Source organism: Dysidea avara, chromosome 5, assembly GCF_963678975.1.
Source record: "Dysidea avara chromosome 5, odDysAvar1.4, whole genome shotgun sequence".
In the NCBI taxonomy this organism is placed as follows: domain Eukaryota; kingdom Metazoa; phylum Porifera; class Demospongiae; order Dictyoceratida; family Dysideidae; genus Dysidea; species Dysidea avara.
In genome coordinates this window covers 39,785,748-39,805,750 of record NC_089276.1, presented here as the reverse complement: position 1 = coordinate 39,805,750, position 20,003 = coordinate 39,785,748, and the positions used below count along the sequence as shown (strand labels likewise).

The 20,003-nt window shown below is 39.2% G+C and overlaps 1 long non-coding RNA gene across 1 annotated transcript; it reads right to left on the bottom strand.

Moving 5' to 3' along the window:
- Window positions 1-10,509: 10,509 nt before the first annotated feature.
- LOC136256288 (uncharacterized) lies at window positions 10,510-16,400 on the bottom strand. The gene is made up of 3 exons (XR_010701426.1): window positions 16,313-16,400; window positions 11,799-11,937; window positions 10,510-10,925 (listed from the first exon to the last, which is right to left on the bottom strand). It is a non-coding gene; the product is annotated as an uncharacterized lncRNA (long non-coding RNA).
- Window positions 16,401-20,003: the final 3,603 nt, after the last annotated feature.

Genomic DNA, 20,003 nt, shown 5'->3' with positions numbered 1-20,003 from the left:
ACAGTACATGGTCATGATACAAGTTGTTAGGTAAATTTTGAAAACTTCTTTGCTTGCAAGAACAACTCATAATTTACACAAAAATGCTGTAGCTTTGATAATCCCATTGTTGTTTTGTAACTTAACTCCCTAAAACTATAATTATACTATCAAATTGTTAGTGTGCAAGCACAATAAAAATGGTAGGACCCTTTGTACACATACCCATGATACTTCTTTGTTAGGGACCCGCCGATTATGCTCATTATTTTACCTATTATGCTATGCTGCACTGCTCAAAAATTTACCTATTATGCTTAAATTAATGCTCAATATTTACCAATTATGCTCAATATTTTTACCTCAGTTCCCATGTTTTTCTAATAACTTTGCACTTTATGGAAAAACAGTAAGTGGTGAAGCACAGACTGTAAATCCTTGCTTATCAAAATGCATGTCACAGAAAAGATCTATATACTCTAATAGAACAGTCAGCTACCTGATAACTTTATAGAGTTACTGACTGTTCTATGTAGTAGTTGTAACATGGGCACGAGTGATTTGCTTGAAATATACACACGAGCACGAGGGCGCAGCCCGAGTGTGAGTGTGTATATTTCAGGCAAATCACAAGTGCCCATGTTACGGCTAGTTATAAAAACCGGAATCGAAACGGGAAACGAAACGAAACGAAATGAAATCAGCCTACACTCTAGTAGAGGACAATCACTATATTATGCACAGTTACACTATAATATATGCACGCAGTACCTGTTTATGCATCAAGCAAGACTCCAGGTGGCAGATTTCTCTGCACGGTGCTTATCGATTATCCGAGGGTCTGGGGACTATACAATAGAAAAGTTCTGTGCTTGGGTAGGTGAGCCGTTGATTGTCCCTTAACCACTTTCATAAGAAGCGTGCCATAATAGCCACAGATGGATCCCTATGGCTTCAGACTCGTCAACCCACTGCTTTTTTTTACCGTAAACGGTTTGTAATGATCAAGTAGTTATTCCTAGTCACTCCTCTTATAAAAGCAAGGGACAATCAGCGCTCACCTACCCAAGCACAGAACTTTTCTATTGTAGAGTCCCCAGACCCTCGGATAGGAGCAGGCGTTTAATATTTTTATTTATTTATTTTTTATTTTATTCCGGCCCTAATGGCACTCCCATCCTCCCCGATCTCTAGCTAGAAGTTAAACCTAATTTAATTTATAAACAAAAAAAAACTAGATAGAGATATTAAACGCCGGCATATTAAACCCTCGGATAAAAAACTAGATAGAGATATTAAACGCCGGCAGATTTCTCTGCACGGCGTTTAATATCTCTATCTAATCGATAAGCGCCGTGTAGAGAAATCTGCCACCTGGAGTCTTGCTTGATGCATAAACAGGTACTGCGTGCATATATTATAGTGTAACTGTGCATAATATTGTGATTGTCCTCTACTAGAGTGTAGGCTGATTTCGTTTCGTTTCCCGTTTCAATTCTGGTTTTTATAACTAGCCCATATTATAGTGTAACTGTGCATAATATTGTGTGATTGTCCTCCACTATACTGTAGGCTGATTTCGTTTCGTTTCCCATTTCGATTCCGGTTCGTTTCGTTTCCCATTTCGATTCCGGTTTTTATAACTATCCCCACACTGTAAAAAATTAGTAGTGAATTGCTCTGCCACAATACTCACTACTTTTGAGCAGTGACGTTCACTACTTTTTGTAGTGAACGTCACTACATTTTGTAGTGAACGTCACTACTTGGTGGTCAATGTAGTGACGTTCACTACAAATTTAGTAGTGAACGTCACTACACAAAAATAGTGAGTATTGTGGCAGACATTAGTAGTGACGTTCACTAGTTTTACTGTGCATGTTACAACTAATATATTCCACTTGGGTGAATCACCTGCAAGTGTACATGGAAACTGCTGGAATGCTTTGCGAGTTTATTTATAAGGGACCATGTGACTTTCGATTGTGGGTAACGTCGTAAGAGCAACGACAAGGTACTGCTGAGAGGCCGAACGTAAGTGTATCGTCACGAGGACGCAGATCACTTCGATTGTGGGTACACAATTAAACACAGGAAGCCAAAATACGAGCTGAACAGCTCATAATGAAGCTTAAGTACACTATAAGGCCACACCAAGTCAAACCTTAGTTTCTGGTCGCCCGCCCGCATGGTAAACCTGGAACCCTAGTTTATGAGGACTATTATTAATATTACAGGTGCTTAAGTGCATGTGACCCAGCAAGACACTTATTTTTTACTGCAAAAGATCGAGATACTCTAATAGAGCAGTCAGGGATTCCAATAGAGCAGTCACACTACTCTTAACTCTAATATTAGGTATATATGCCACACTAATAAAATGTTTCTAATTATAGCTAGTTTTGTCCTTGATTATATAGCTGTTCAGATTATAACTGTTACTAATGCTTCAGTAACCAAAGTAATTTCAGTAGCATTAACTACTAGTCCATGCAGATGGGCCATATAGCTTTAACTTTATAATTCAAATGTAGTCCTCTAATGATTAGTCTAGTAACTTCAAATTCCTTATCACTGAACACTATATACAGGGGTATGGAAAGCCGGCAACATTCGGTGAGCTTAAACTTAAACTTTTCCATAACTAAAATTAGATTGGCAAGTAGAAACCCTTATAGTTTAAACATTCCCAGATGATCACTAAAAAACACTAGTCTGGAGCACTCAATGACTCAAAACTTTGACAGTTACTTTTCTCAAGGTTATACTGAATAGAAGGCTGGAAACACATAGCTAGTGGGCTAAGACTTCACATTTGAATGAAGAATTTCTGATGTGAAAATAGAAGTTAAATTTCATTTTGGATCATAATCATTTGAACAACTTAGCTATAAGTCATAGTAATACTTTCCTGACATAGCTAATGAGACATTTATTTCACTTGGAAAGCATAAGTAGCTACATGAGCAAAACATTTCCTATAGTATATTCTAAATAAATAAATAAATATACTTAAATGCTATATACATCAGTGTATAGCTAGCCATGATCCATCAACAACTTTCCTAGTGCATTTTTTGCTGAAGCACAACTACTTATGTTGTTGGTTAAGTTTGACTAAAAACAAAATCAACATGAATTTGCTAAATTGAGCAAATAATAATACCATACAGTATATTGTCACAGTAGCGTCTATAGTCCTGAAGTCCTCATCATCCGCCCGCCCGCATCCATTTGTAGGCTTGGGAGTGACCAGAAACTAAGGTATGACTTGGAGTGGCCTAAAGTACTTACTATACTAGCCATGAATAAACTAAAGCAGTGACTATGTTTACAGCGCTATAATGGCCTAGCCAATTAAGCGCCACGCCCAGTCACTACGCGTCTGTGACAAGGCACCAGTTGTCAAAACGGTAATGTAAAGACGATTCAACTACACTAAAGTACTTACTTTACTAGCCATGAATAAACTGAAGTAGTGAATACTATTAACACTAATGGCCAAATCAATTAAGCGCTACACCCAGTGTCTATGGGACATCCCCACGTGACTATTGAATGTAACATGTTTAATATAAACTAACCTGTGACCTTCTTCATTCAAACAATGAACTATCTTCTTCCCCAAGTCCATGATCTATGCCTTGGCTCACTTTACAAAACCAAAACCCACTATCGATCCTGTGAAGTGTCGCTATATTAAAGGAGAGATCACACAGTTTCATCAAAGAAATCAAATGATTTCTGAGAATGCTTGGAATGCATTAATGAGAATAGGAGGTAGTATATACAAGTTATATCACTCCTAGGAGGGATATAACTTGTATATACTACCTCCTATTCTCGTTACTACATTCCTTAGCAGTGCTATTATGCCATTTATACACCTTCTCTTCCCTTTGAAGTGAGGTGTGAAAGTGGTATATATATATGTACCACTCTGCGTGGGCAGTTCAAAGGCACTGCCAGTGCCATAATTTGTATATTGCACTGCTGCAGACCGCAGCAAGTGCATTATAACGCACTGGTTGCAGTTTTTTAGACCACAACGAGTGCATTATAAGTTATAATGCACCGACCGCAGTGCAATATACAGATATTGCACTGGCTGCGGTTTTGTGCAGCATAGCACAAGTGCCGGTGGCGAAGACCACTACGACACCTCACCTAATAGGTGGAAAGACACTTCACAGATCACTCGAATTCTTTTATAGCCTGACATGTAAAGGTCGATTGTGGGCCATAACGTCACCAATACGTATAATGTTTACAAGCAGCCAATGGCGATTGAAAAATCCAACACGGGTGGCCACAACTCTAGTCTACATATATATATATATATATAAACGTACTTATACACCTTACTAGTCTGGTGCCATCTTAGCCCAGATTAAACTGTAGCCCACTTCGACAATGACTCAATAAAATAAATATATTCTAAATAATACTAACCTTTATGTTCGATTGTGGTAACCAGTTTTGCCATGCCACCTGATTCGAGTTTAGCCAGTGTGAATAGTAAGAATTAGACTAGCATCGTTTAGTAGTTAGGTTTTGTTTACTTAAAACGTCTATTTAGCTACTTTTTTTTGCTCGAGAGAATCACTATGGCGATTAGTCTGGCGCTTAGTCTATATGGCGATTGAGTGATCACGCTGGCATGCTGAGCACTACATGATGAGAGTCGAACAGCGAATGCAGGTTAGTGATATAACCCATAGCGTACTAGCTTTCAATATCTCAGGTGGCTGCAGTACTGCAGGGGGAACGTCATCGCAACGTCTGGCTTGGTTACCCACAATCGATGTTAGAAACCTGGCCTTTATAAGTGTTACAGCTGTCTTGTGAGACTCTCCCCACCTATTAGGTGAGTGGTACATAACAGTTATACAACGTGCACTCGTGCTCTGCCTGTATAAACGCACTTGCCTTCGGGCCTAACGGCCCTCAGGCTCGTGCGTTTATATCAGGCAGAGCACTCGTGGCCGTTGTATAACTATATAATGTACCACTCTGCGTGGGCAGTTCAAAGGCACCGCCAGTGCCATAATTTGTATATTGCACTGCTGCAGACCGCAGCGAGTGCATTATAACTTATAACGCACTGGTTGCGATTTTGTAGACCACAACGAGTGCATTATAAGTTATAATGCACCGACCGCAGTGCAAAAAGACCGCAGTGCAAAAAGACCGCAGTGCAAAAAGACCGCAGTGCAAAAAGACCGCAGTGCAATATACAGATATTGCACTGGCTGCGGTTTTGTGCAGCATAGCACAAGTGCCGGTGGCGAAGACCACTACGACACCTCACCTAATAGGTGGAAAGACACTTCACAGATCACTCGAATTCTTTTATAACCTGACATGTAAAGGTCGATTGTGGGCCATAACGTCACCAATACGTATAATGTTTACAAGCAGCCAATGGCGATCGAAAAAGCTAACGCGGGTGGCCACAACTCTAGTCTACATATGTGACCCGGTCTGCGAAAAGGGCTCTTATAGCCTTTCCAATTATCCATGTTTGGCTAATCATAATTCCTAATCTATCAAAGCTATCACCATGTAATTACACCCACAGCTACTGCCAGGTTAGGGTTGTTGAGTGACCAAATTGTAGGCTTGTACCATATTCACCAGTCAAGTTATGGGTTACCATATATATGCAATTGGAAAGGCTATAAGAGCCCTTTTCGCAGACCGGGTCACATATATATAAACGTACTTATACACCTTACTAGTCTGGTGCCATCTTAGCCCAGATTAAACTGTAGTCCACTTCGACAATGACTCAATAAAACAAATATATTCTAAATAATACTAACCTTTACGTTCGATTGTGGGAACCAGTTTTGTCATGCCACCAGATTCGAGTTTAGCCAGTGTCAATAGTAAGAATTAGACTAGTATCGTTTATAGTAAGACTAGTATCGTTTAGTAGTTAGGTTTAGTTTACTTAAACCGTCTATTTAGCTGCTTTTTTTCGCTCGAGGGAATCACTACTGATGGTGATTAGTCTGGTGCTTAGTCTATATGGTACACTGGCATGCTGAGCACTACATGATGAGAGTCGAACAGCGAATGCAGGTTAGTGATATAACCCATAGCGTACTAGCTTTCAATATCTCAGGTGGCTGCAGTACTACAGGGGGAACGTCATAGCAACGTCTGGCTTGGTTACCCACAATCGATGTTAGAAACCTGGCCTTTATAAATGTTACAGCTGTCTTGTGAGACTCTCCCCACCTATTAGGTGAGTGGTACATAACAGTTATACAACGTGCACTTGTGCTCTGCCTGTATAAACGCACTTGCCTTCGGGCCTGACGGCCCTCAGGCTCGTGCGTTTATATCAGGCAGAGCACTCGTGGCCGTTGTATAACTATATAATATTTTTCATTATTTATATATATATATATTTTAAATTATTTTCTCTTTGCGGGCACTCGCGATTGTACAGCTTCCACTTGGTTTCAAGACGACTTGAAAGTTTCAGGCAGCTTGAAAGTCTCGAGACGACTTGAAAGTCTCAAGGCGGCTTGAAAGTCTCAAGACAGCTTGAAAGTCCCAAGGTGGCTTGAAAGTTTTCTCCAAGTCAGTCTCAAGACGACTTTAAAGAGCTGATAGCTACTACATTTTTCTTATAGTTTCCAGCAATCATATCCTCTCAGCATGCAAGATCTGCAAGCCACAGTAGACCGGAATTCAGTGCTTTTGAAAGTGGCCTGGATCTGATTTTATTCCCTTAGTGTCCCTTAATGTTTTGTATCATGAGTCCAGACTCTTTTTGTTTGAATGCTTTACCAACCTCATGTATAGGTGATTCTACAGGGGGCACCCCCCCTTGTCAAAAATAAGTTTTCAAAAATCTTGGGGAATATTGTGGCAGCTATAGATTGGCATTGTTAGTTTTAGCATTTTTCATGTTTTAAGCCATTTTAAAGCCTTATAATTGCAAAAATCTGGGAGTTGCACCCCCAAACCCCTTTAAAATTCTGCATTACACTATAGTCATACAACAACAATAATATTTATGCTGTACCCCCATATATCTAGAATTGCCAGTGGCCAACCTTGTATAACACCTTCCATAGATTGGTCCATGCGTGTTCCTCATAAACTTGCAAAAGTACCAGCTCCAGCAATGTATGTTGTAATATGGATTATTTATTATTATTATTATTATTATTATTATTTGTTGATTGGTATAAGGAAGACAAAGTCTTATAAAAACCAATCTCAAGTACATCTAAATAAAATCAAACCGGCGGTCATATAAAAATACATCTAATTTAGTCTTAAAGATCAGTACATTAGGTGCAAATACAATTTCATGGGGTAAGGTGTTCCAATCATTGACGATTCTCTGTGAAAAACTATGACCTCTAATAGCAGTGTTGAAGCGATTTTTGTAAAGTTTGAATCCATTAGATCGGGTGGGGTTGGTATTAACAGTAAAAAAATAGTCTTTGTCCACAGATACTAAATTGTTCAGGATTTTGTAAGTCATAATCAGATCCATTCTGGTTCGGATGAACAATGACAGAATGATCAGTCATGAGGTAGCAGGCATTTCAGAGCATTGATGATGATGACAAATGTCAATCCCCTTATATTTCCTGGTGTAGTATGTAGTTCTGCAGTTTTAGTAGCAGTAGATTATACATAGCTAGACAATGATTCAGTAATTTGCAAGCTGTTGAAATTCTCTAATAGAACAGTCAACTACTTTAATGCTTGCAATGAAATTAACATATTCTTTTCTTGACCTCTTCATGCACTGTTATCTCACCATTACTGCTAAACATCTGGCTAGGATCCTAATGTCATCACGTGCTGCAAAAGCACTATAGCTATATTATTTTGTCATGAACCGCTTTTCTATTTAAGATCAAAAGCAAACACAGTATTAAAATTTTGGCAAACAATTGAGCTTGTGGTAATAGTATTTGTTTCAAAAAAAGAATCAAGAAATTGCTTTCACTGAAATTGTACACACTGCACATGCAGTAACAAAATTGAATTCAAACTGAGAAAAAGCCTTTTTGGCTGATTGTACTGAACTATTGTGGATATAATCATTTTCAGCTTTACCAAAACTACATGCATATAGAGTTGAAGTGCTTACATTTGCAGCTATACTTCTACTGCATATTAAAGCCCTCCAGCAAATCTAGTGTCTGGGGAACTGTGCTCCCAGACCATTTGCCTCCAGAGATTTTATTGTCAATCACACTGATCTTTCTTCTTTTAGAGTTTAGAAAAGAACTGTTCAGAGCACTGTGCTGAAGACTGGCAGTTTTATTCTCATTTAAAGATTGCCGCACAAGCAACACTAGAAAACTTAGATCAACAGTTGTATTGATGCTGATAATGGTAACATAGAGCTTTGTTCATTCCTTGGACTTGTGAACTATTACAACAAATTACTACGTCAGCCAACCCTGGCTCCCCTGAAGTTGAAATGGCATCGGGGAGAGGAGCCAAAAGAAACAAACCTTTGAAGGAGCCAAAAGTCCAAAGTTTTACTATGTAGCTCATTGCAATCTTGACTGTGAGTTAAGTGATGCCTTCCTATGTGGGGTAGGAGCTGTTTTGTCACAGAAGGGTCCAAACCATCTGGAGCATCCTGTTGCAAAACGTAACATTCGCAGCTGTACTATTCACACTGGCTAAACTCGAATCTGGTGGCATGAGAAAACTGGTTACCACAATCGAACGTAAAGGTTAGTATTATTTAGAATATATTTGTTTTATTGAGTCATTGTCGAAGTGGACTACAGTTTAATCTGGGCTAAGATGGCACCAGACTAGTAAGGTGTATAAGTATGTTTTTATCTATGTAGACTAGAGTTGTGGCCACCCGCGTTGGCTTTTTCGATCGCCATTGGCTGCTTGTAAACATTATACGTATTGGTGACGTTATGGCCCACAATCGACCTTTACATGTCAGGCTATAAAAGAATTCGAGTGATCTGTGAAGTGTCTTTCCACCTATTAGGTGAGGTGTCATAGTGGTCTTCGCCACCGGCACTTGTGCTATGCTGCACAAAACCGCAGCCAGTGCAATATCTGTATATTGCACTGTGGTCAGTGCATTATAACGTATAATGCACTCGTTGTGGTCTACAAAACCGCAACCAGTGTGTTATAAGTTATAATGCACTCGCTGCCGTCTGCAGCAGTGCAATATACGAATTATGGCACTGGCGGTGCCTTTGAACTGCCCACACAGAGTGATACATTAGAGTATATCGATCTTTTTGTCGGATATGTATTTTGATAAGCAAGAATTTATAGCATTGCACAAGTTTTCTGCCCATTATGCTAGCATTATGCTCAATGCTTTCAGGCACCTATTATGCTCATTATTATGCCAGCATAATCAGCGGGTCCCTATTTTTTGTGCTCCAAGTTAAACCCACAACCAACTGGCCATCGTCATGTTTTTGAAGATCAGAAGGCCTGCAAGATCCTTCTATTTCTGGTGGTGATTAATTTTTCCCTGTAGCTGCTGATGTGAACATTACCACTTTCAATCAATTTGATTCATTCCCCCCAAAATATTGTTGATGGTCTGTAATTAAAGTATTCATTGCTCAGTAACATTGCTGTATATACACCAGCTATAGTGGACTTCATAATTATCCATGCATAATGTTCTATGTATGCACTCGAAAGATTTGTGGGGAATGTGTTCAACACTTAATGAATTTCATTACAAAAAATTCACAAATTCTACTGACACGTACGTGATATGTGATCTACAGTAAACACCATATCAAACTGGTGTTACCATCAGCAAATGCGGTTATACAAGAATTAACAGTCACACATCACAGTATACTAAGAACTGTTCCTTTGCACCTGCAGAGACCTCATGCAACCAAGTCAGGTTTACTTACTTATGAGTAAGGTCTCTGCTCAGTGAAAATTTTTTTTAATCTTTGCAAAATCTGTCCCTTTTTAAGTGTTCCTATCTGTTTTAGCTATTAGAGCACTGTTTAGTGTTTTCTTGATTACTTTTTAATGAATGTGATAACTGCAATGCACTTCATGGAAAACCATGAGCGATGTAACAATCAAAGTATGTGTGTATGTGTGAGAGGAAGTGTCTGCAACTGTCCAAACATGTACAGCATATAGCTAATAAGCATTAAAACTCAACTTTGGAACATGACCAATAACTGACAAGATGATGCTTTAGGTTAGTAACCAAGATGTAGTGACATGAAGTCATTCCCACTATTCTGACCTTGCCTGTACCTAAATGGAAACCTTTGGTTTACCATAAATTTGATAACACCACATAGTAACCACTAACCATTTCCTGTAGCAACTGACACTATAAACATAATTCCATAGTAGCCACAAAACCATATCTATAGCAGTGTTTATTATTGTGGTGTTAGCACCTGATCAATCAACCCATAATATGCAACTAAGAAGACATATTTGAACTGCAACACTTGCCATGGCCACTATCACCTTCAAACCCACACACACAACAAAGTACATTCAATGACAGCTTCATATAATGAGTAGGCACACATATAAAAAATACATATGTGTAAATTGTAGTTGTTGTTGAAGCCTTGTTGTCTATGTATGTATTTCAAGTAGTATGGTAGAGCCATATGTAGTGAGCTGAAACTGTTAACTGTTTTTATTCCTTCTAAGTGTGAGCAGTTCTCATCTTACAGTATTAGGGTATGTTCAGTCTCCTGTTTGTACAAAAAGACCCTGCGACTAGTACGCTGATCTTCCAGGTATAACACGGTATTGTGAGAATGGCAGTTTAACCAGATTGTAAAATGTCACTTTGTCACAAGTGATGTAGTTCACTGGCTAACACAACTCACTAGAGATAAACCATCTTTAAACTTATCATGAAACTTGGCTAGCAACATTTGCTTCTGTCTCTATCTGCATAATGGAGCCACATCCTAAAAATCAAACAGATAGCAATGTATAAACTTACCATGAAGGAGGTATCATATGCATGACTACTGATGGGGATTACCCTCAGTATTTATACAATATAACATTACAGCCAATACTAACCACTGGTCAATGAGAAGCCCATAATATTGTTGACAACTAGTGTTACAAGTTATCACTATTCATATCTCATTACACACCATCACAATTACAGGGGATTTTTACCTATTGATATTCAAAATAGTATACTGATAAGTTATCACCTACCATAAACAGAGAAAGTTTTGCTGGTGAAAGTTTCTTACCAAGACAATTTGTGGTAAAGCTTTTGTAAAGTTGTAAATACAGATGTAGCACATAGTGAGAAACTTTCAGGGTTTGCTTTTTAAACCATGAAAAACATGAAACTTTCGCCCAATGAAACTTTTCCCTGTTTACGGTATTCATCTGTAGATACTGATCCTAAGTGTGTTATTATTGTATTATGTACTAGGGATGGACGGTATTGACATTTCTGCCATACGATTATTGTCATGAGCCACTATCATGATTATTGTCCACTTAATCAAACAAAGATGACAACATTTAAGATGAATGATTATTACTTTTAAAAATTCCTCAATTATTACACGATAATCGCCAATTTCGATTATCACTAATTAGACGATATCAATTATTGCCAACAAAATAATCATGACTGTCATGATAACCAAATAAATGCTCTATTATGTACACACCAGTACACTGTATGTCATGTACATATCATTGTCTAGTCCAACAGGATCATATAAACATATTTATCATCTCAATAAAACCAACTAGCTCTGATAATAACTGGTTACTAGGACTGAACGTAAAACAAACCCTAAACAACTAACCATGTTATAATTCTGACACCACATCATCACTCAGCTTCTTTGAATATCAACTTTAGCCCCCAGAGCCTTCTCCTTTGAGTTTTACTACTTTTGATGGTGATAATTCCAAGCAGCACTTGCAGTGTTCTGAAAACATCATCTACATAAGATCAAATCATTTCATTACAAACAGATACCACTCATCACATATAACAAACCAATAAAATTTAAATCAACCATGTGGTTTTCCTAAAACTTCCATGTAGAGATGGCAAAGTGGACATTAAGAGAGAAAGTATCGTCTAAGAAATTTTATTTGCAGCGGGGATGTCCCCAAGAAATGTTTGCAGAATACTCATCTTGTTAGATCAACAATGGCAGCACCTTTATCAAAATTTGACTGGACTAATAATGTCTAACATTATATTATGCTTCCTAACACATGAACTAAGTTTTCACCAGTGGCATAGTAAGGAAAAGACATCTTCAAGGCCAATGGCAGAAATAGAGGAATGGGAGGGGGGTATAAAGTCACTATAAAGTACTTCCTTTGTGCCCATAGCAAAATTTCTCTCGCAAAATGAAATTAGATGAACAATACACTAGGTGGTCTGAAGGTAATGTCAATCACAATTACTAAAATTCTTTGCAGGTCACACACAACTACAAATTCAACAAGTAGGTCTGTCATTACTGACTACCATGGTAACGTAAGAAGTGCTGGATCATATACATGTACATACATGGCTGTAATTGTGGTGGGCGACCATTTAGTGAGTTTAGTAAGTTTATAATTGAGCAACATAGCAAAGAAGCCAAACTATGGACTTGATAAAGCACAACAAACCTCATGATGCACAGTTAGGAGAGACAGTACACTCACTGTTAACTTTGTACAGAAATAGCATGCAAGTATATGCATGATACAGAAACTTCATAAATGTTGTATATTTGCCACAAGGATAATCTTAAAAAGTGTTCCTGATCTTGCCATTTAGGGCCTTTACAAATAAGATGGAGTGTTACAAGGAAGCCTTTTGATTACTAAAAAAAAACCTTATTTCATACATGGTAGAGTGCTAAAACAATACTTAGGAAGTATGCAATATGCAAATAGCTATACAACAATTTTCTTTTTTGTGTAGTATGTGGGCAGGTCGGTTCATTGGAGTTGCATGTAAGCACTTTAGCCAGTAAAGTTGCTCTAAAAAAAGAGGTTAGTATTAGTGTCAAAAGTTTAAGCAAGATGTGGTGAGAGACTGGCGGACTCAAAAACTCAATCTTTAGCTACAAAAATGTTGTGGACAATAGCATTGTTAACCATTAAAACTTGGTTACCACAATATTAAACTAAATTGTCAGAAACTTGAGGCCCTGCATGCATATGAGATTCACAACGCATCCCCATTCAAGATCTCCTAAATACTATCTGAAATTTATAACTTTCGAAACTATAGTTCTTTCTAGAATTATCCATGCTTTTGCAAAGTACATTGTCCACAAATACACAAGAGAAGTTAAGCTAAAGACAGTCAAATTAGCAGGGTGCTATACAAAAAGAAAGTTTTATTGTTAACACTTTGCATAATACTTTAAGATCACATTATATGTCAACAAAATTATTAACAGATACCAACTGATGATCTGACAACTAAGCAAACGAATGCTCTAAAGAAGACACTGTTTACTCATCTTGATCTATTTAATCACTAATAGCAAAGGTATCAAGGCTAATTAATGCAGCACTTTGCCTCATGTTGTATAATTGTTCTCTCAATCTTGTCCAAATTGTCGTTTAAATTCCAACTATGTGTTCAGTCTTATTTCTCTGTACTGATACACAATTCTCAGTAGCATAAAATACTGCAATCGTTATCACATTGTACCAGATTCGTTAGACACTAAACAGTACCTGCTATACATTACCTGTGTTATGTTAATCGTATGAAAGTCTTGAAAGAGCCAATCAAATATGCTGTACATCATTACCATACTGAAGAGTTCATAATATAACTAAAACATATCCTACTACTCAAACCATGCATTTGCATAATATTGATTCTACAGGTATGGAAAAATAGCCATCTACTCCAGTACTTGCATATAAGCCATGTGTACATGGCCAGCTACGTAATAAGAATCAAGTGATCAACACTGCTATGCATGTCAAACAAACTATCGAGTGCCCTCCTCTTCCCCATCCTACCCTCTCTACACAATACGTACATGCAGGCGGGTGGTCCTTAGAGAATCTCAACAAAACCACTAGTCAGCTTACAAGTTTAAAGTTGAGAGTAGAGCCTGTATGTGATGCTTACCATAGGTCCTAGGCTGTTTTTCCAGTGCTTAAGAGCCTGTTTTCCGGTCCTAGGCTCATTCCATCTGCTACTGGTGTGCAGCAAGGTGACCCCTTGGGTCCAGTCCTTTTCAGTCTAGCCATCCATTCCTTGGCTAGTGAGCTTGTATCAACTTTTAATGTTTGGTATCTTGATGATGGCACTCTTGGCGGCTCACCACAGTCTGTTCTAGCAATTTTACAACTATTCTGGAACAATCTTCTTCCCTGGGACTCTCCTTGAACCTTTCCAAATGTGAAGCATACATTGCAGGTGCATCTTCCACCCCCTTTATTGATGAACTACAATCTGTTGCACCTGGGGTCCGTCTTCTTGATTCTTCAGAGGTGACTTTGTTGGGTTCCCCTATTACTCTTGATGCACTACCTTCAAGTTTCGAATCCAAGCTTGGATGTATTCAGACTCTTAGTTCATGTCTGGAGACTTTATTTGCTCATGATGCCTTTTATCTGCTGCGTCATTGTTTTGCCATCCCCAAACTCCTTTATCTCCTGTGCACTTCTCCATCCTGGAGGGTTCCTGGACTTTTAGAGACGTTTGATGAGTTAATCCGCACTTCCCTCCAGACTATTAGCAACATAAACATCAGTTCTTCTGCGTGGGCTCAGTCTATTCTCCCTGCTGCCAAAGGAGGTTTGGGAATCCGTAGTGCTATTGATTTAAGTCTACCCAGCTATCTTTCTTCCCTTCATAGTACCTCCGAACTAGTTTCTTCCATCTTGACTCCTTCCGGTTTAACTTTTGAATCTTCTCTCCTCCAAGAGGCTCTTGACAAATGGTCTGCTGAGTATCCTATGCCCCCTGAAGACCGCAGACATTATCAACATAGTTGGGATGAACTGTTTTACGAACACCATTTTTCATCTCTATTGGACTCTGCCTCTGATGCTAGAACAAAGGCTCGTCTACTGTCAGTTTCCTCCTCAGAGTCTGGTGCATGGCTTGGTGCTCTACCTGTACCTTCCTAGGGCACTAAGCTGGACAATGAATCTTTGAGGATTGCTCTTGGTCTACGTCTCGGTGTTCCCATCGTTGTCGAGCATACGTGTGTTTGTGGCAATAAAGTTGATGTTTTTGGAACTCACGGTTTGTCTTGCAGGCGTAGTGGAGGCTATATTCCTTGGCACGCTGCAGTGAATGAAACTATTCGTCGTGCTCTGGTGTCTGGAGGTGTACCTGCTATTTTGGAGCCAGTCGGTGTGTGTTGTAATGATGGTAAGAAGCCAGATGGCATGTCATTGATTCCTTGGTCATGCGGCTTACCCTTGCTCTGGGACTTTACCTGCTCAGACACCCTGGCCCCATTTAATTTATCTACTTCTGCAAGTGGTGCCAGCCGGCTGGCAAACTCTGCAGAGTCAGCTAAGTGCAGAAGGTATTCTTCTCTGATTCCATCATTTCACTTCTCCCCTTTATGAGTTGAGACCCTGGGTGCTTGGGGATCATGTGCACGCTCATTAGTGAGGTGGATAGGTTCCCGGGTGATGGAACAGTCTGGTGATAATAGGGCCACCCAATTTTTGATTCAGAAGGTTGCCATTGATGTTCAACGTGGCAATGCTGCATCTGTAATGGCAACAATACCATCATCCCAGGACTGGGCAGAGTTTGCCTCTCTGCCCACTGTTTAAGTGTTTATTTGTATTATCATTGCCAAAAAAAAAAAAAAGTGCTTAAGATGTAATGTCTAACCAATAGCTCTCAACTTAGAATCAGTTTCAACCTTGAGATCAGAGGTGGAGGATACAACTTCATGTAAGGGGCTGTGTAGGTAACCTTTTTCAGAGGATTAGCTATACCATATACCCATCTATACACTACATGGTATGCCTTATGGTGTGCAAAAAGTACACTATAGCATACACAAAGTATATGCCAGCCTATATAGGGATTCTAGAAGTCCATGCCTCTCAGGAAACTGTAGAAAATTAGATGCTCTGAGATTGAATTTGAGAGTGATTTCAACAGTTTTCTTACATTATCTGTAGACTGACAGTGACAAAAATTCATTTACCTTGAGAAAAGGCTTAAAACTTTTGAGTCTCAAGGTGAGATCTTGAGAGTTGAGAGGTCTGATATATCGAGGTTGCTATGACGCCTAAGGAGTAAGGTTAATGAAGGTAACGCATACACAAAATATCTTGACATTCCTCATTATTTAATGTATAAAAAAGTCACCTCACTGTATTGGCGGACCACTACACGTCTTTTTTTGTTTGTTATCCACAGTTTCTACTGCCTCAAAATGGTGCGCACTATTTAAAAAATTAAGTAATCACATGAACTCTCACGTGTATTAGAACCATTTAAGGTGTTCGTTCCCGCCCACTAAGCAAGAAGAAAGCCTTCCGCCATATTTAGAGGTCATTTTGTGAGAGCGATCGCAGGCGGAGATGATGCCCGCATTTGCGTTGTGCCTTCTCTTGTGTGGATTTATCATCCAAGGTTTGTTGATTGTTTGTTTGAGTGTATTGGCGCGTGTTTGCTTGTAGTGCGCGTGTAATGTAGTTTGTAACGATTAACTGTTTTTCTGCTGATTTCCGTGCATATAGGCTCCTATGGACGACTTTATTATTACATGATTGGCTAGCCTTATGCACTTAGAAGCTGCGAAATGCTCAAAGCCTTAAAATGTCGCCGTTCGCTCTACTGGTGCGAATTATACGTGTGCAAGCCAGCATGGCTGACGTCGTTTCTAAAGTACTGCTTTACCAGTAAGAAATGTTTTCAATGTGTAGTTCCCCGGTACAGGACTAGTGACTAATAGTCTGAGCAATTCCGGAAATGATGTTGCTCGGATAGACGATGGTTTCGGGGGAGTGTCATGACAAGGAGGTGTCACGTCGGCTCACGCTGTAGGTAGATCTGCGACCGCGGTCAAACTCTTGACCGGGGTAAAAATTTCACCTTGACCCTTGACTTGCAGCGTTTATTGTCTTTGACCTGTGACTTGAGCGTTTCTTGTTGAACTTTTGACCTCCACTTATTTCTCTATTTTCCTATATGCAACTGTGCTTGTAACCTAGTATAATATTTTCTTAGTGTGTGCTACCAGCAGCTGGGAGAGAAAAATCATTATAATTACGGCAAAATGCCTGTTGGAGCTTTAAAACATCTTCTTGGAGATCCTTACTTCTTGTGAGTTACGTATAATTCCGTAAACTTGATAATAGCTACGTATAGTTTTCGATTGTGAGTTTCGAACCTTCCGTATCATCTTGACCCACTGTAAGAGCTATTTTGTGGCCTTGACTGTTGACTTAGAGTTTGACCGCGGTTGCAGATCGACCTACAGCAAGAGCCTGAGCGACACCCCCTTGCATGATGATATGAGTAACTTGTGTAGTAACTGCTGAGAGGTGTACACTGCATACTAGAGTTGTCTGCTGTCATAAGTGTAGTTTTATCATACGTAATCAAATGACTTTTTCATTTGTTTATCTTCCAGTTTTAATCCTCCTGAATAGAAGTAAAGTATAGAAACGTTTATGACACATATTCACTTCCACTATACATATACATTTAGACAATCATATAAAAAATGTATTGTGTTTATTATTTGGGGTTGTGCAGTTGCACCCCCCTGTGTTGTTACAGCTGTCTTACAGAATAAATTATCATTGGTTGAGTTAATGCAACATAAAATATAAGTAAGCATCAGAGAAGGTCCGACACGAACTAAGTGCTATTGAAAAGAATTCACAGTAATTCCATTTATTCAAATGGTAAATTAGTGGAAAATCAATCCGTAGACAAGATTTGGTGAACTGCAGAGCTACTTAGACACTTGTGTAGTTGATTTTCACTGGTTTTCTCTTCCCAACTTGTTGCTTGGCTTGATTCCGTATGGTTAGTTATTCATCGCGTGACGGTTCCTCCAATAGGCTGTGTATATTGAAACTGAACCACTGGGGTTGAATGGGGTTGATTGCACCGTTGAATTAAGCATAAAAAAGAGTTCGATTGACACGTATTTTTCGTTGATAACCCCACGAAATAGCTTCCCTGTACAAAAGATATGCGCTCACATGTGCATGTCGCACCTCCTCTGAGTAAGCATAGTCTGCTACAAGCTTCATATTTCAAAAGCATTATTTTGTAATACCAATGCTCATGTGACCAATAAAATGAAGCTATTTATTTATGAAAATATTATGGTAAGATCAAAACCATCTCAAGAAGCAAAAAAAAACCCTTACAATAAAACATTACTGTAAATGGCCTGGTACAGGCCTATAAAGTAGAGGTACTTATAATAAGATAACATGCCAGTCACAGGTTTGTGAAAAGCCTACCTGCTAATATTTAGTAGTGAAGTAAGCCTGTGACAGTATTGTCAGGCAGGCCTGCAGCAAGTACTGTCACATTAATATTATGGTATTTGTCAGGCATGTAATAGGGCTGCACTGTTGGATGCATGATAAATCCATCCTGCAAAATGATTTCTTAACAGGACTGGTATATACATGTACTCTGGTTGCTATAGTGACTATTGTTACCACTGGTTACTGTATTATAGCGTCACTAATGGCCCACTTGGCATGTTTCCAATATCCCTGTACAGTATATAGTCATTACCCCCACTAAGTTGCAGCACAAGTTGCTGTCAGACCTTCCAGGGGCGGATCCAGGAGCTGGTAAGGGGAGGGGCACAAAAAGCTGACTCATGCACTATACCAGTTTCCTATTTAATACGGGTTTCAATTTGTATTTATAGCTTTACAGACAAGTGTTATGTTTCATTGTGGGATTGAGATGTTATAGGCCTGTATCAGACCCGAACCCATTTTCCATAGGTCTGCCATAGCTCTTGAACACTTCACAGACTCATTACCAGTTTACAATACACACATGTTACAGGCCTGCTAACATACAATTATATTACTTATTATAGGAGATTCGTGATATTGGATAGTCACACAGTACTGACATTTGTGTTCATGAGAGAAAAGGACTGTTACAGGCTTGTAACCTATCAAACGGTACGGTCGTACCGTTTAAGTAGGAATTGTGGTGAATGTTTCGCGCGCCGCCCAAAATTCAGTCTTTAAAAATCATCCTACAAACACTTTACGCTACGAAAATCACCTTTACGGAATAGTACTAGTCCATATAATACATAAAACAGCATTAAATACAACAAAACACTTACAGGTGGCCGGATATAAAATTTAAAAAAAATCGCCAAAAACTCCAATTTTAGTCTCACTGCCTCACTCACTGCCTCACTCACTGCCTCACTCACTGCCTCACTCACTGCCTGACCACAGCCGCAAGCCTAGAGCCCAAACGAGCAGCACATGGTCACTATTTTACGCCACAACAACAAAGTTACTGGTGGGATGTGCCTTTTGAGGTTCCAACAAGTGTACGCCCTGTGCGCCTTGTCTTTCCTTTTATCTTCAATCAGGTTGGTTGTCTTCTTCTTCAAGCATTGAAACCATACCAAGGTGTTAATTTTTTGTATCAACACTTTTCTGTAGACACCACAAAATTATTTCAGAAAGCGCTTATGCTGCTGAAAGAGTGGGGCGCTTATAATTTCAAGTGTTTCATGTGAAACATTAAGGCTGCTGAGTTGTCACTTCGACTTTTGCCAATGCCTGGACTGCAATCGACAAAGAGATTTGAGACGGACTGATACTCGACGGCTTGTTCCTCAGAACACACTGACTCAGCCACTCAGTACCGGACGGTGAGGCCGACGAGTGATTCATGTGATTGGATAGTACTCAAGTGGAAATTGTATTACTTCATCCTATTAGTTGAGACTAAGCTCCGGACAACTGAAAGGGCCTGTTCATTCGAACAACTTCCGGCCGGGGTGAATAGAACGCGGGCCATCGTAGCTACTGAGACAGCTAGGTCA